The 15,000-nt window shown below is 46.5% G+C and overlaps 1 protein-coding gene across 2 annotated transcripts in view; it reads right to left on the minus strand.

Moving 5' to 3' along the window:
• The window catches only part of LOC120033582 (serine/threonine-protein phosphatase 2A regulatory subunit B'' subunit alpha-like), a 39,426-nt gene that overhangs the window by 5,683 nt on the left and 18,743 nt on the right, over positions 1–15,000 (minus strand). The window lies entirely within an intron of this gene.

Consider the following 15,000-nt stretch of genomic DNA (forward strand, 5'->3'; position numbering starts at 1 on the left):
CTCCTTTCACCTTACCTTCCTCAACACACTCTTAGACAACAGCAGAGCACTCCTTTCACCTTACCTTCCTCAACACACTCTTAGACAACAGGAGAGCACTCCTTTCACCTTACCTTCCTCAACACACTCTTAGACAACAGCAGAGCACTCCTTTCACCTTACCTTCCTCAACACACTCTTAGACAACAGCAGAGCACTCCTTTCACCTTACCTTCCTCAACACACTCTTAGACAACAGCAGAGCACTCCTTTCACCTTACCTTCCTCAACACACTCTTAGACAACAGCAGAGCACTCCTTTCACCTTACCTTCCTCAGCACACTCTTAGACAACAGCAGAGCACTCCTTTCACCTTACCTTCCTCAACACACTCTTAGACAACAGCAGAGCACTCCTTTCACCTTACCTTCCTCAACACACTCTTAAACAACAGCAGAGCACTCCTTTCACCTTACCTTCCTCAGCACACTCTTAGACAACAGGAGAGCACTCCTTTCACCTTACCTTCCTCAGCACACTCTTAGACAACAGCAGAGCACTCCTTTCAGCTTACCTTCCTCAACACACTCTTAGACAACAGCAGAGCACTCCTTTCACCTTACCTTCCTCAACACACTCTTAGACAACAGGAGAGCACTCCTTTCACCTTACCTTCCTCAACACACTCTTAGACAACAGCAGAGCACTCCTTTCACCTTACCTTCCTCAACACACTCTTAGACAACAGCAGAGCACTCCTTTCACCTTACCTTCCTCAACACACTCTTAGACAACAGCAGAGCACTCCTTTCACCTTACCTTCCTCAACACACTCTTAGACAACAGGAGAGCACTCCTTTCAGCTTACCTTCCTCAACACACTCTTAGACAACAGCAGAGCACTCCTTTCACCTTACCTTCCTCAACACACTCTTAGACAACAGCAGAGCACTCCTTTCACCTTAACTTCCTCAACACACTCTTAGACAACAGCAGAGCACTCCTTTCACCTTACCTTCCTCAACACACTCTTAGACAACAGGAGAGCACTCCTTTCAGCTTACCTTCCTCAACACACTCTTAGACAACAGCAGAGCACTCCTTTCACCTTACCTTCCTCAACACACTCTTAGACAACAGCAGAGCACTCCTTTCACCTTACCTTCCTCAACACACTCTTAGACAACAGCAGAGCACTCCTTTCACCTTACCTTCCTCAACACACTCTTAGACAACAGCAGAGCACTCCTTTCACCTTACCTTCCTCAACACACTCTTAGACAACAGCAGAGCACTCCTTTCACCTTACCTTCCTCAGCACACTCTTAGACAACAGCAGAGCACTCCTTTCACCTTACCTTCCTCAACACACTCTTAGACAACAGGAGAGCACTCCTTTCACCTTACCTTCCTCAACACACTCTTAGACAACAGCAGAGCACTCCTTTCACCTTACCTTCCTCAACACACTCTTAGACAACAGGAGAGCACTCCTTTCACCTTACCTTCCTCAGCACACTCTTAGACAACAGCAGAGCACTCCTTTCACCTTACCTTCCTCAACACACTCTTAGACAACAGCAGAGCACTCCTTTCAGCTTACCTTCCTCAACACACTCTTAGACAACAGCAGAGCACTCCTTTCACCTTACCTTCCTCAACACACTCTTAGACAACAGGAGAGCACTCCTTTCACCTTACCTTCCTCAGCACACTCTTAGACAACAGCAGAGCACTCCTTTCACCTTACCTTCCTCAACACACTCTTAGACAACAGGGGAGCACTCCTTTCACCTTACCTTCCTCAACACACTCTTAGACAACAGGAGAGCACTCCTTTCACCTTACCTTCCTCAACACACTCTTAGACAACAGGAGAGCACTCCTTTCACCTTACCTTCCTCAACACACTCTTAGACAACAGCAGAGCACTCCTTTCACCTTACCTTCCTCAACACACTCTTAGACAACAGCAGAGCACTCCTTTCACCTTACCTTCCTCAACACACTCTTAGACAACAGCAGAGCACTCCTTTCACCTTACCTTCCTCAGCACACTCTTAGACAACAGCAGAGCACTCCTTTCACCTTACCTTCCTCAACACACTCTTAGACAACAGGAGAGCACTCCTTTCACCTTACCTTCCTCAACACACTCTTAGACAACAGCAGAGCACTCCTTTCACCTTACCTTCCTCAACACACTCTTAGACAACAGGAGAGCACTCCTTTCACCTTACCTTCCTCAGCACACTCTTAGACAACAGCAGAGCACTCCTTTCACCTTACCTTCCACAACACACTCTTAGACAACAGCAGAGCACTCCTTTCAGCTTACCTTCCTCAACACACTCTTAGACAACAGCAGAGCACTCCTTTCACCTTACCTTCCTCAACACACTCTTAGACAACAGGAGAGCACTCCTTTCACCTTACCTTCCTCAGCACACTCTTAGACAACAGCAGAGCACTCCTTTCACCTTACCTTCCTCAACACACTCTTAGACAACAGGGGAGCACTCCTTTCACCTTACCTTCCTCAACACACTCTTAGACAACAGGAGAGCACTCCTTTCACCTTACCTTCCTCAACACACTCTTAGACAACAGGAGAGCACTCCTTTCACCTTACCTTCCTCAACACACTCTTAGACAACAGCAGAGCACTCCTTTCACCTTACCTTCCTCAACACACTCTTAGACAACAGGAGAGCACTCCTTTCACCTTACCTTCCTCAACACATTCTTAGACAACAGCAGAGCACTCCTTTCACCTTACCTTCCTCAACACACTCTTAGACAACAGCAGAGCACTCCTTTCACCTTACCTTCCTCAACACACTCTTAGACAACAGGAGAGCACTCCTTTCACCTTACCTTCCTCAACACACTCTTAGACAACAGCAGAGCACTCCTTTCACCTTACCTTCCTCAACACACTCTTAGACAACAGCAGAGCACTCCTTTCACCTTACCTTCCTCAACACACTCTTAGACAACAGCAGAGCACTCCTTTCACCTTACCTTCCTCAACACACTCTTAGACAACAGCAGAGCACTCCTTTCACCTTACCTTCCTCAAGCACACTCTTAGACAACAGCAGAGCACTCCTTTCAGCTTACCTTCCTCAACACACTCTTAGACAACAGCAGAGCACTCCTTTCACCTTACCTTCCTCAACACACTCTTAGACAACAGGAGAGCACTCCTTTCACCTTACCTTCCTCAACACACTCTTAGACAACAGCAGAGCACTCCTTTCACCTTACCTTCCTCAACACACTCTTAGACAACAGCAGAGCACTCCTTTCACCTTACCTTCCTCAACACACTCTTAGACAACAGCAGAGCACTCCTTTCACCTTACCTTCCTCAACACACTCTTAGACAACAGCAGAGCACTCCTTTCAGCTTACCTTCCTCAACACACTCTTAGACAACAGCAGAGCACTCCTTTCACCTTACCTTCCTCAACACACTCTTAGACAACAGGAGAGCACTCCTTTCACCTTACCTTCCTCAACACACTCTTAGACAACAGCAGAGCACTCCTTTCACCTTACCTTCCTCAACACACTCTTAGACAACAGCAGAGCACTCCTTTCACCTTACCTTCCTCAACACACTCTTAGACAACAGCAGAGCACTCCTTTCACCTTACCTTCCTCAACACACTCTTAGACAACAGGAGAGCACTCCTTTCACCTTACCTTCCTCAGCACACTCTTAGACAACAGCAGAGCACTCCTTTCACCTTACCTTCCTCAACACACTCTTAGACAACAGCAGAGCACTCCTTTCACCTTACCTTCCTCAACACACTCTTAGACAACAGCAGAGCACTCCTTTCACCTTACCTTCCTCAGCACACTCTTAGACAACAGCAGAGCACTCCTTTCACCTTACCTTCCTCAACACACTCTTAGACAACAGCAGAGCACTCCTTTCACCTTACCTTCCTCAACACACTCTTAAACAACAGCAGAGCACTCCTTTCACCTTACCTTCCTCAACACACTCTTAGACAACAGGAGAGCACTCCTTTCAGCTTACCTTCCTCAACACACTCTTAGACAACAGCAGAGCACTCCTTTCACCTTACCTTCCTCAACACACTCTTAGACAACAGGAGAGCACTCCTTTCACCTTACCTTCCTCAACACACTCTTAGACAACAGCAGAGCACTCCTTTCACCTTACCTTCCTCAACACACTCTTAGACAACAGCAGAGCACTCCTTTCACCTTACCTTCCTCAACACACTCTTAGACAACAGCAGAGCACTCCTTTCACCTTACCTTCCTCAACACACTCTTAGACAACAGGAGAGCACTCCTTTCAGCTTACCTTCCTCAACACACTCTTAGACAACAGCAGAGCACTCCTTTCACCTTACCTTCCTCAACACACTCTTAGACAACAGCAGAGCACTCCTTTCACCTTACCTTCCTCAACACACTCTTAGACAACAGCAGAGCACTCCTTTCACCTTACCTTCCTCAACACACTCTTAGACAACAGGAGAGCACTCCTTTCAGCTTACCTTCCTCAACACACTCTTAGACAACAGCAGAGCACTCCTTTCACCTTACCTTCCTCAACACACTCTTAGACAACAGCAGAGCACTCCTTTCACCTTACCTTCCTCAACACACTCTTAGACAACAGCAGAGCACTCCTTTCACCTTACCTTCCTCAACACACTCTTAGACAACAGCAGAGCACTCCTTTCACCTTACCTTCCTCAACACACTCTTAGACAACAGCAGAGCACTCCTTTCACCTTACCTTCCTCAGCACACTCTTAGACAACAGCAGAGCACTCCTTTCACCTTACCTTCCTCAACACACTCTTAGACAACAGGAGAGCACTCCTTTCACCTTACCTTCCTCAACACACTCTTAGACAACAGCAGAGCACTCCTTTCACCTTACCTTCCTCAACACACTCTTAGACAACAGGAGAGCACTCCTTTCACCTTACCTTCCTCAGCACACTCTTAGACAACAGCAGAGCACTCCTTTCACCTTACCTTCCTCAACACACTCTTAGACAACAGCAGAGCACTCCTTTCAGCTTACCTTCCTCAACACACTCTTAGACAACAGCAGAGCACTCCTTTCACCTTACCTTCCTCAACACACTCTTAGACAACAGGAGAGCACTCCTTTCACCTTACCTTCCTCAGCACACTCTTAGACAACAGCAGAGCACTCCTTTCACCTTACCTTCCTCAACACACTCTTAGACAACAGGGGAGCACTCCTTTCACCTTACCTTCCTCAACACACTCTTAGACAACAGGAGAGCACTCCTTTCACCTTACCTTCCTCAACACACTCTTAGACAACAGGAGAGCACTCCTTTCACCTTACCTTCCTCAACACACTCTTAGACAACAGCAGAGCACTCCTTTCACCTTACCTTCCTCAACACACTCTTAGACAACAGCAGAGCACTCCTTTCACCTTACCTTCCTCAACACACTCTTAGACAACAGCAGAGCACTCCTTTCACCTTACCTTCCTCAGCACACTCTTAGACAACAGCAGAGCACTCCTTTCACCTTACCTTCCTCAACACACTCTTAGACAACAGGAGAGCACTCCTTTCACCTTACCTTCCTCAACACACTCTTAGACAACAGCAGAGCACTCCTTTCACCTTACCTTCCTCAACACACTCTTAGACAACAGGAGAGCACTCCTTTCACCTTACCTTCCTCAGCACACTCTTAGACAACAGCAGAGCACTCCTTTCACCTTACCTTCCACAACACACTCTTAGACAACAGCAGAGCACTCCTTTCAGCTTACCTTCCTCAACACACTCTTAGACAACAGCAGAGCACTCCTTTCACCTTACCTTCCTCAACACACTCTTAGACAACAGGAGAGCACTCCTTTCACCTTACCTTCCTCAGCACACTCTTAGACAACAGCAGAGCACTCCTTTCACCTTACCTTCCTCAACACACTCTTAGACAACAGGGGAGCACTCCTTTCACCTTACCTTCCTCAACACACTCTTAGACAACAGGAGAGCACTCCTTTCACCTTACCTTCCTCAACACACTCTTAGACAACAGGAGAGCACTCCTTTCACCTTACCTTCCTCAACACACTCTTAGACAACAGCAGAGCACTCCTTTCACCTTACCTTCCTCAACACACTCTTAGACAACAGGAGAGCACTCCTTTCACCTTACCTTCCTCAACACATTCTTAGACAACAGCAGAGCACCCCTTTCACCTTACCTTCCTCAACACACTCTTAGACAACAGCAGAGCACTCCTTTCACCTTACCTTCCTCAACACACTCTTAGACAACAGGAGAGCACTCCTTTCACCTTACCTTCCTCAACACACTCTTAGACAACAGCAGAGCACTCCTTTCACCTTACCTTCCTCAACACACTCTTAGACAACAGCAGAGCACTCCTTTCACCTTACCTTCCTCAACACACTCTTAGACAACAGCAGAGCACTCCTTTCACCTTACCTTCCTCAACACACTCTTAGACAACAGCAGAGCACTCCTTTCACCTTACCTTCCTCAGCACACTCTTAGACAACAGCAGAGCACTCCTTTCAGCTTACCTTCCTCAACACACTCTTAGACAACAGCAGAGCACTCCTTTCACCTTACCTTCCTCAACACACTCTTAGACAACAGGAGAGCACTCCTTTCACCTTACCTTCCTCAACACACTCTTAGACAACAGCAGAGCACTCCTTTCACCTTACCTTCATCAACACACTCTTAGACAACAGCAGAGCACTCCTTTCACCTTACCTTCCTCAACACACTCTTAGACAACAGCAGAGCACTCCTTTCACCTTACCTTCCTCAACACACTCTTAGACAACAGGAGAGCACTCCTTTCAGCTTACCTTCCTCAACACACTCTTAGACAACAGCAGAGCACTCCTTTCACCTTACCTTCCTCAACACACTCTTAGACAACAGCAGAGCACTCCTTTCACCTTACCTTCCTCAACACACTCTTAGACAACAGCAGAGCACTCCTTTCACCTTACCTTCCTCAACACACTCTTAGACAACAGCAGAGCACTCCTTTCACCTTACCTTCCTCAACACACTCTTAGACAACAGGAGAGCACTCCTTTCACCTTACCTTCCTCAGCACACTCTTAGACAACAGCAGAGCACTCCTTTCACCTTACCTTCCTCAACACACTCTTAGACAACAGCAGAGCACTCCTTTCACCTTACCTTCCTCAACACACTCTTAGACAACAGCAGAGCACTCCTTTCACCTTACCTTCCTCAGCACACTCTTAGACAACAGCAGAGCACTCCTTTCACCTTACCTTCCTCAACACACTCTTAGACAACAGCAGAGCACTCCTTTCACCTTACCTTCCTCAACACACTCTTAAACAACAGCAGAGCACTCCTTTCACCTTACCTTCCTCAACACACTCTTAGACAACAGGAGAGCACTCCTTTCACCTTACCTTCCTCAGCACACTCTTAGACAACAGCAGAGCACTCCTTTCAGCTTACCTTCCTCAGCACACTCTTAGACAACAGCAGAGCACTCCTTTCACCTTACCTTCCTCAACACACTCTTAGACAACAGGAGAGCACTCCTTTCACCTTACCTTCCTCAACACACTCTTAGACAACAGCAGAGCACTCCTTTCACCTTACCTTCATCAACACACTCTTAGACAACAGCAGAGCACTCCTTTCACCTTACCTTCCTCAACACACTCTTAGACAACAGCAGAGCACTCCTTTCACCTTACCTTCCTCAACACACTCTTAGACAACAGGAGAGCACTACTTTCAGCTTACCTTCCTCAACACACTCTTAGACAACAGCAGAGCACTCCTTTCACCTTACCTTCCTCAACACACTCTTAGACAACAGCAGAGCACTCCTTTCACCTTACCTTCCTCAACACACTCTTAGACAACAGCAGAGCACTCCTTTCACCTTACCTTCCTCAACACACTCTTAGACAACAGCAGAGCACTCCTTTCACCTTACCTTCCTCAACACACTCTTAGACAACAGCAGAGCACTCCTTTCACCTTACCTTCCTCAACACACTCTTAGACAACAGGGGAGCACTCCTTTCACCTTACCTTCCTCAACACACTCTTAGACAACAGGAGAGCACTCCTTTCACCTTACCTTCCTCAACACACTCTTAGACAACAGGAGAGCACTCCTTTCACCTTACCTTCCTCAACACACTCTTAGACAACAGCAGAGCACTCCTTTCACCTTACCTTCCTCAACACACTCTTAGACAACAGCAGAGCACTCCTTTCACCTTACCTTCCTCAACACACTCTTAGACAACAGCAGAGCACTCCTTTCACCTTACCTTCCTCAGCACACTCTTAGACAACAGCAGAGCACTCCTTTCACCTTACCTTCCTCAACACACTCTTAGACAACAGGAGAGCACTCCTTTCACCTTACCTTCCTCAACACACTCTTAGACAACAGCAGAGCACTCCTTTCACCTTACCTTCCTCAACACACTCTTAGACAACAGGAGAGCACTCCTTTCACCTTACCTTCCTCAGCACACTCTTAGACAACAGCAGAGCACTCCTTTCACCTTACCTTCCACAACACACTCTTAGACAACAGCAGAGCACTCCTTTCAGCTTACCTTCCTCAACACACTCTTAGACAACAGCAGAGCACTCCTTTCACCTTACATTCCTCAACACACTCTTAGACAACAGGAGAGCACTCCTTTCACCTTACCTTCCTCAGCACACTCTTAGACAACAGCAGAGCACTCCTTTCACCTTACCTTCCTCAACACACTCTTAGACAACAGGGGAGCACTCCTTTCACCTTACCTTCCTCAACACACTCTTAGACAACAGGAGAGCACTCCTTTCACCTTACCTTCCTCAACACACTCTTAGACAACAGGAGAGCACTCCTTTCACCTTACCTTCCTCAACACACTCTTAGACAACAGCAGAGCACTCCTTTCACCTTACCTTCCTCAACACACTCTTAGACAACAGGAGAGCACTCCTTTCACCTTACCTTCCTCAACACATTCTTAGACAACAGCAGAGCACTCCTTTCACCTTACCTTCCTCAACACACTCTTAGACAACAGCAGAGCACTCCTTTCACCTTACCTTCCTCAACACACTCTTAGACAACAGGAGAGCACTCCTTTCACCTTACCTTCCTCAACACACTCTTAGACAACAGCAGAGCACTCCTTTCACCTTACCTTCCTCAACACACTCTTAGACAACAGCAGAGCACTCCTTTCACCTTACCTTCCTCAACACACTCTTAGACAACAGCAGAGCACTCCTTTCACCTTACCTTCCTCAACACACTCTTAGACAACAGCAGAGCACTCCTTTCACCTTACCTTCCTCAGCACACTCTTAGACAACAGCAGAGCACTCCTTTCAGCTTACCTTCCTCAACACACTCTTAGACAACAGCAGAGCACTCCTTTCACCTTACCTTCCTCAACACACTCTTAGACAACAGGAGAGCACTCCTTTCACCTTACCTTCCTCAACACACTCTTAGACAACAGCAGAGCACTCCTTTCACCTTACCTTCATCAACACACTCTTAGACAACAGCAGAGCACTCCTTTCACCTTACCTTCCTCAACACACTCTTAGACAACAGCAGAGCACTCCTTTCACCTTACCTTCCTCAACACACTCTTAGACAACAGGAGAGCACTCCTTTCAGCTTACCTTCCTCAACACACTCTTAGACAACAGCAGAGCACTCCTTTCACCTTACCTTCCTCAACACACTCTTAGACAACAGCAGAGCACTCCTTTCACCTTACCTTCCTCAACACACTCTTAGACAACAGCAGAGCACTCCTTTCACCTTACCTTCCTCAACACACTCTTAGACAACAGCAGAGCACTCCTTTCAGCTTACCTTCCTCAACACACTCTTAGACAACAGCAGAGCACTCCTTTCACCTTACCTTCCTCAACACACTCTTAGACAACAGGGGAGCACTCATTTCACCTTACCTTCCTCAGCACACTCTTAGACAACAGCAGAGCACTCCTTTCACCTTACCTTCCTCAACACACTCTTAGACAACAGGAGAGCACTCCTTTCACCTTACCTTCCTCAGCACACTCTTAGACAACAGCAGAGCACTCCTTTCACCTTACCTTCCTCAACACACTCTTAGACAACAGCAGAGCACTCCTTTCACCTTACCTTCCTCAACACACTCTTAGACAACAGCAGAGCACTCCTTTCACCTTACCTTCCTCAGCACACTCTTAGACAACAGCAGAGCACTCCTTTCACCTTACCTTCCTCAACACACTCTTAGACAACAGCAGAGCACTCCTTTAACCTTACCTTCCTCAACACACTCTTAAACAACAGCAGAGCACTCCTTTCACCTTACCTTCCTCAACACACTCTTAGACAACAGGAGAGCACTCCTTTCACCTTACCTTCCTCAGCACACTCTTAGACAACAGCAGAGCACTCCTTTCACCTTACCTTCCTCAACACACTCTTAGACAACAGCAGAGCACTCCTTTCACCTTACCTTCCTCAACACACTCTTAGACAACAGGAGAGCACTCCTTTCACCTTACCTTCCTCAGCACACTCTTAGACAACAGCAGAGCACTCCTTTCACCTTACCTTCCTCAACACACTCTTAGACAACAGCAGAGCACTCCTTTCACCTTACCTTCCTCAACACACTCTTAGACAACAGCAGAGCACTCCTTTCACCTTACCTTCCTCAGCACACTCTTAGACAACAGCAGAGCACTCCTTTCACCTTACCTTCCTCAACACACTCTTAGACAACAGCAGAGCACTCCTTTAACCTTACCTTCCTCAACACACTCTTAAACAACAGCAGAGCACTCCTTTCACCTTACCTTCCTCAACACACTCTTAGACAACAGGAGAGCACTCCTTTCACCTTACCTTCCTCAGCACACTCTTAGACAACAGCAGAGCACTCCTTTCAGCTTACCTTCCTCAACACACTCTTAGACAACAGCAGAGCACTCCTTTCACCTTACCTTCCTCAACACACTCTTAGACAACAGGAGAGCACTCCTTTCACCTTACCTTCCTCAACACACTCTTAGACAACAGCAGAGCACTCCTTTCACCTTACCTTCATCAACACACTCTTAGACAACAGCAGAGCACTCCTTTCACCTTACCTTCCTCAACACACTCTTAGACAACAGCAGAGCACTCCTTTCACCTTACCTTCCTCAACACACTCTTAGACAACAGGAGAGCACTACTTTCAGCTTACCTTCCTCAACACACTCTTAGACAACAGCAGAGCACTCCTTTCACCTTACCTTCCTCAACACACTCTTAGACAACAGCAGAGCACTCCTTTCACCTTACCTTCCTCAACACACTCTTAGACAACAGCAGAGCACTCCTTTCACCTTACCTTCCTCAACACACTCTTAGACAACAGCAGAGCACTCCTTTCACCTTACCTTCCTCAACACACTCTTAGACAACAGGAGAGCACTCCTTTCACCTTACCTTCCTCAGCACACTCTTAGACAACAGCAGAGCACTCCTTTCACCTTACCTTCCTCAACACACTCTTAGACAACAGCAGAGCACTCCTTTCAGCTTACCTTCCTCAACACACTCTTAGACAACAGCAGAGCACTCCTTTCACCTTACCTTCCTCAACACACTCTTAGACAACAGGGGAGCACTCATTTCACCTTACCTTCCTCAGCACACTCTTAGACAACAGCAGAGCACTCCTTTCACCTTACCTTCCTCAACACACTCTTAGACAACAGCAGAGCACTCCTTTCACCTTACCTTCCTCAACACACTCTTAGACAACAGCAGAGCACTCCTTTCACCTTACCTTCCTCAGCACACTCTTAGACAACAGCAGAGCACTCCTTTCACCTTACCTTCCTCAACACACTCTTAGACAACAGCAGAGCACTCCTTTCACCTTACCTTCCTCAACACACTCTTAGACAACAGCAGAGCACTCCTTTCACCTTACCTTCCTCAACACACTCTTAGACAACAGCAGAGCACTCCTTTCACCTTACCTTCCTCAGCACACTCTTAAACAACAGGAGAGCACTCCTTTCACCTTACCTTCCTCAACACACTCTTAGACAACAGGAGAGCACTCCTTTCACCTTACCTTCCTCAACACACTCTTAGACAACAGCAGAGCACTCCTTTCACCTTACCTTCCTCAACACACTCTTAGACAACAGCAGAGCACTCCTTTCAGCTTACCTTCCTCAACACACTCTTAGACAACAGCAGAGCACTCCTTTCACCTTACCTTCCTCAACACACTCTTAGACAACAGCAGAGCACTCCTTTCACCTTACCTTCCTCAGCACACTCTTAGACAACAGCAGAGCACTCCTTTCACCTTACCTTCCTCAACACACTCTTAGACAACAGCAGAGCACTCCTTTCACCTTACCTTCCTCAACACACTCTTAGACAACAGCAGAGCACTCCTTTCACCTTACCTTCCTCAGCACACTCTTAGACAACAGCAGAGCACTCCTTTCACCTTACCTTCCTCAACACACTCTTAGACAACAGCAGAGCACTCCTTTCACCTTACCTTCCTCAACACACTCTTAGACAACAGCAGAGCACTCCTTTCACCTTACCTTCCTCAACACACTCTTAGACAACAGCAGAGCACTCCTTTCACCTTACCTTCCTCAGCACACTCTTAAACAACAGGAGAGCACTCCTTTCACCTTACCTTCCTCAACACACTCTTAGACAACAGCAGAGCACTCCTTTCACCTTACCTTCCTCAACACACTCTTAGACAACCAGAGCACTCCTTTCACCTTACCTTCCTCAACACACTCTTAGACAACCAGAGCACTCCTTTCACCTTACCTTCCTCAACACACTCTTAGACAACAGCAGAGCACTCCTTTCACCTTACCTTCCTCAACACACTCTTAGACAACAGCAGAGCACTCCTTTCACCTTACCTTCCTCAACACACTCTTAGACAACAGGAGAGCACTCCTTTCACCTTACCTTCCTCAACACACTCTTAGACAACAGCAGAGCACTCCTTTCACCTTACCTTCCTCAGCACACTCTTAGACAACAGGAGAGCACTCCTTTCACCTTACCTTCCTCAACACACTCTTAGACAACAGCAGAGCACTCCTTTCACCTTACCTTCCTCAACACACTCTTAGACAACAGGAGAGCACTCCTTTCACCTTACCTTCCTCAACACACTCTTAGACAACCAGAGCACTCCTTTCACCTTACCTTCCTCAACACACTCTTAGACAACAGGAGAGCACTCCTTTCACCTTACCTTCCTCAACACACTCTTAGACAACAGCAGAGCACTCCTTTCACCTTACCTTCCTCAACACACTCTTAGACAACAGCAGAGCACTCCTTTCACCTTACCTTCCTCAACACACTCTTAGACAACAGCAGAGCACTCCTTTCACCTTACCTTCCTCAACACACTCTTAGACAACAGCAGAGCACTCCTTTCACCTTACCTTCCTCAACACACTCTTAGACAACAGCAGAGCACTCCTTTCACCTTACCTTCCTCAACACACTCTTAGACAACAGCAGAGCACTCCTTTCACCTTACCTTCCTCAACACACTCTTAGACAACAGGAGAACACTCCTTTCACCTTACCTTCCTCAACACACTCTTAGACAACAGGGGAGCACTCCTTTCACCTTACCTTCCTCAACACACTCTTAGACAACAGGAGAGCACTCCTTTCACCTTACCTTCCTCAACACATTCTTAGACAACAGCAGAGCACTCCTTTCACCTTACCTTCCTCAGCACACTCTTAGACAACAGCAGAGCACTCCTTTCACCTTACCTTCCTCAACACACTCTTAGACAACAGGAGAGCACTCCTTTCACCTTACCTTCCTCAACACACTCTTAGACAACAGCAGAGCACTCCTTTCACCTTACCTTCCTCAACACACTCTTAGACAACAGGAGAGCACTCCTTTCACCTTACCTTCCTCAACACACTCTTAGACAACAGCAGAGCACTCCTTTCACCTTACCTTCCTCAACACACTCTTAGACAACAGCAGAGCACAAGACTATTACTGTTGGTAGAGCAGACCGACTGTTGATGTGTTCATCTGCCTGTGATCAGACTAGTAGTTCAACAGCTGTGGTCTATGACGCACACGCTAATTCTGATGCTATGAACACAGTGAATGAGTTCAGCGTGGAAATGTAAGGTTCAGCTTTGTGACTGTGATTTGTGGACTGTTGCATGTAGTGAGCATAGAAAACCCTTCTAGTAATTTAATAGGATATATGTCATCAACCCTCAACGTTCCAGAATGGGATGAAAATGGCAGCCATTGTGGTCAGGGAGAAATCCAAACCAGCCTAATTGGAATGAATGGCAGTAAAGGCATAATCCTGGTTTTATGTATGCAGGAAAATACAAGTAAGGCATGTGATATATTGGAAATGATGTAATAGAATTACTGTCAACCTAAAATATTGTCATATAATTATAATCCAGTTTATATGGGGTTTAAACAAATTTTCTGTAAGTAGCATCTAAAATATATGTAAACAGACCATAAATGTCTAAATTGTTGTTTTCTTGGACAGCTGAGAGTTCTATTATATGATGCAATATCAGTACTTGTTGCATTTACAACTTGTCTAAGTCCCATCATCAACTGATTTAAGATAGTGTCTGGCTGTGGATTGACTGTATTGTTTAAATGGAATGTTGGCAGTTAATAAAAAATGTAATAATGGAATCATTCCTCTGAAACTGTCTGGCTAACTAACAAAAATACAGTGCAGATAAATTCTTCAAATTCATGATTTGACACAATATCTTATCATAACTCTGGCAAACCACGGTTGACCAACTCCCTGACCAAAATGGCTGACCTTGATCCCATCATGTCCATTCTAGTATTCTAATTCCTAATTCTATGGTAGTGACATACAGTGATAAA

The sequence above is a fragment of the Salvelinus namaycush genome, chromosome 40 (genome assembly GCF_016432855.1).
Source record: "Salvelinus namaycush isolate Seneca chromosome 40, SaNama_1.0, whole genome shotgun sequence".
Lineage (NCBI taxonomy): Eukaryota > Metazoa > Chordata > Actinopteri > Salmoniformes > Salmonidae > Salvelinus > Salvelinus namaycush.